Raw genomic sequence first — 3903 nt, 5'->3', positions numbered from 1 at the left:
AATCATAAGATACCTGGCCAACCAAAAACAAGATTAAACAATCTAACTAGTATATCATATGCTATACTAATGATTACAATTTCAAATCTCTTTTAAAGAAACTTCTATAACTTAAATCCAAATCTATCAAATTCATAAAAAAAAATTAAAAAAAAAAAAAAACATAAACTTGATTGGTATTGCACTCAACGAATATCTAATAAGTTTTGAAGTTAAATTGTTCCAGAACAAGGATACATACCAGAGACCTACAAAATAATTAGATTCTTACTAGTGGTTGCTACAATGTCAAAATGTTCATAGATGTTAAGCATTATACATTATTAAACTGAAAAGCCAAATAAGCTAAAGAGACAATTTCAAATATATGCTCATTTAGCTTAACTTTGTAATGTTTGACAAAGAAGAATGGAGCTTAGATGAAGGGACGATTTTGAATTTGATGTTTCTTTTTGTCTGGATGCATAAAATGAAATTTCGATTATGTAGTTCCACTAATGCTCATCTGGTGTGAAGCTGGAATTTACCAATGGCACTAGTCCCGATGTCTTGTGGGAGCTCTTGCTCTATGGAAGAAACGAAAGCATTGGATTTTTGCTATTAAAAATGTAGAAGACACTAGATTATTTCATAAGTTTGAGCTTAGCTTCAAGCAATTAAAAAACCCCGTAAAAGCAATACCAGAACTTCAAGCAACTAAAAAGCACACCAAACGGATACAAGACTTCAATCAAACGAAACCATAAAAAACAATTCTAACTAAAAGATGCTATTGACAATTAAAGAACACAAAAAGAAAGTTGTTACAACATGAAGATAGTTGACATGAAGATAGTTGTTACAAAATCGACAATTAAAGAACACAAAAAGGAACGTAGAGATAGAGAAGATCGATACACAGATATACGTGGTTTACTAACAGTGTGTGTAGCTACGTCCACGGGTAGAGGGAAAACAATATTATTTAAGAGAATGTTTTCAGAAATTATATAAAAAAACGGCGCCTCTGGGATTAGAGAGTTTATATAGCACACTACTCTAAACCCAATCAGCGAGACCCCCGTACTTGGTTGTTCGAAGCACCAACAAACAGATTCAAGACATTTCAACAATAGTCAATCCTAGACTATTCAAACAAGATTCTAAGGACGAATTAGATTCAAAATGACGAAGAAGCAAAAGAAATGATTAAACAAGAGATAACATAAAAGATTCGATGATGATAATGAAGAATTAACCTAACCCACAATGTATTAATAACCCACAAACTATCAAAATGCAATCAAATTCATTTAGACAAATAATGCATAAACATAAAAAAAAAAACTTTATAAACAACTAAACTTATAAAAAGAAAAAAAAACTCAACAAGGTAATGGTCCTGACAAATCTTCACAGCTTCATTAATATCTTCATCAATGAGTTTTTTAAAGCAAAGGTAAAGTTTAACTACAAGTAAGAGCTCTTCCAAGTACTATTACAAGAGGACTAATTTTACAACATTACTAACCAAAAACTTGACGCGAAAAATATACTGATTGGGATGACACACATTGCATATCTGTCCAACAATAAAGATACTACACACTAAAACAGGTAGAAATTAAGCAAAGAACTTCTGCAAAAAAACAATTATCCCACAACTTTTCATTTCTGAGAGAACTTACATTTCAAAAGTCATTTTGACTGGAGATACAACCTGCGGATTTGGAATCAACATTAATTTCTCTTGCTACCCAAATTTGGAAAAGAATAGATTAACTGAGCAAGGGAAAACAGATGAAGTGTGCAACCTAAAACACTCAAGATCTTTATATCGAAGCATTGCTGCCTACTAAATAACCATTACTAGTTGTCACAAACGGAAATTTGTATACCACTTTATATGCTAAAAAGAAGACAAAAGTGGCATTTACTGACACCAAATGAATCAAATTTGAAAAAGAACAACCAGTAAATTGAAGAAAGCCCCTAAAACTCATATATTGAACACACGAATAAGAAAGAATGCAACAACACCAGAAAACCCCATATGAACCACTGTTCGTGTAGTAGGCAAAGGAAAATTGAAGTGTTTTGGGGAGAGCACCAATGCAGTATTAGAAGAGCAAATAGATATAAGCCTCAAATGAGAATTAAATCGCAGTAGAAAGCTAACAACTAAGCACTAAATACGGTCATACCTTATATTCAGATTGTGAGATAGTTAAAAACCTCCACACATATGCAATATACAGGTGAAAACCTCCCTAGAAGACTGCATAATAAGAACCCTTAGCCCATTGTTCTTTTCCCTCACTTTTGAATATTGACATACCCCTTGGAAAATGACATTCTCTTTCAAAAAGTTATGATGATGTTGGACATGAGGCAACTCTAGATCGTCTGTCAATTGTTGGATTTTTTGTCTTAAAATTCGTGGTCTGTAAACAATAAACTTATTCTGTAAATCAGTAACGTTGTTATTGAAGTTTTGATTCAATAAAGTTGTTATTGAATATCTGAATTGCTCATTTTGTTTTAGAAATAAATCCAATAAACTAAAAGATCCATGACTATTATATGAGTACTTCAACTTTATGTGAAGACATAAGAGTGGATCAAGTTCGAGTAAATAGTCAAAATGATCTATAGTATACGAATAAGGTTGGGTGTCTTATTCTGGTAACACTATTGAATGCAGCTCACTTTGTATTTATTATAATTAGTTGTAAAGTACTACAAATGAAGTGATCCTAATTCATGCATGTGGTGACATGAGGAGTGGGGGCGTCATGTGCAATGAGTTTGTATAAAATCGGACTAAAAAATAAGTCACTTTTACTTTATAATGTTGTTTACTATTTAAGACTGAATATTTTATAGCGATGACTTGGGTAACTCAACCTTAATCTTAAGCTAATTATGAATTTCTATTTATTCGGGATTATCCTTTAGATTTGCAAATTTGAGGGTTGGCTCAACAGCGCCAGCTCCATAAGTCTCCCATTTCAAGAGTAAGATCGGATAGATAGCTGGGGACATAGGGTGCAATATGGAATTCACTCATACCCGCTTTTAGGAATAGTAGAGAGGTAGTTCCATTAAGTGTTGACTTCAGGTCTTGAACAAGGAGCCCCACCCTCTCATTGGCCCGAGTGGGATACAGTTTGTTGATTGGATCACAAACAAATTGCTCATTAAATAATCAGTGGAACTTAAAGAACAAGAGGTAATCTCGGGGGTAAAACAGCTATTGACCCAACTGTTATTACGAACAATCTGTGAAGGGTTAACTTACTAATCATGGTTATATCGAGTGGACACAATATATCTACAATGAGGGGAGTGCAACTAATGGGTTTTAATGGAGTGTCCCGGTAGTTAATGAATGGGGATAATTCGGTGTAAAGAGTTTAGTAAATTAATCTTGGATCATTGGAGCCCATGATTTGTAGGTCCATTAGATCCCCTACTAGCTCACAAATGAAACAAGCTTTAGAATAATGTGATAAGTTAAATTGGATCATTCAAATTCGAATTAAGGGAATTAATAATTATATGTGATATAATTACACGTTTAATTATGGAATTAAACGAAATTGGAGAATTGATTTGATGGAACACGAGACATACGCATCGGAATAAGGATTTAATTACACTCTAATTGTTTTTAATTTAAAGGAAAAAAGCATGCAATTGAAGGAAAAATCAGTAAATTAATAATTACCTTTGAAGCTCCCGAAAACTACTTTTTCTCGTTGAATCTCGACTCAAACTCTTTCGGACCACCACTAGAGTTGACCTACCTATCCTCTGGACTCAGAACCGGATTGTGGGACCTAGTGGATGAAGAAACCGAGAGAGAGAAAGAGATGGAAAAGAAGATGAAATTTTGGGTTAGGTTTTGGGTTTTGAATTTGC

General features: G+C 33.3%; 1 long non-coding RNA gene across 1 annotated transcript; it reads right to left on the bottom strand.

Moving 5' to 3' along the window:
- Positions 1 to 228: 228 nt before the first annotated feature.
- Positions 229 to 2313, bottom strand: LOC150037668 (uncharacterized). Its single transcript, XR_016527930.1, has 3 exons — positions 2184 to 2313; positions 1668 to 1699; positions 229 to 597 (listed from the first exon to the last, which is right to left on the bottom strand). It is a non-coding gene; the product is annotated as an uncharacterized LOC150037668 (long non-coding RNA).
- Between the last annotated feature and the right edge of the window lie 1590 nt (positions 2314 to 3903).

Source organism: Benincasa hispida, chromosome 2 (assembly GCF_027475165.1).
Source record: "Benincasa hispida cultivar pf3 chromosome 2, pf3_genome.v1.1, whole genome shotgun sequence".
In the NCBI taxonomy this organism is placed as follows: domain Eukaryota; kingdom Viridiplantae; phylum Streptophyta; class Magnoliopsida; order Cucurbitales; family Cucurbitaceae; genus Benincasa; species Benincasa hispida.
Note: the sequence above shows the minus strand (reverse complement) of the source record. Positions and strands in the feature narration are given on the sequence as shown.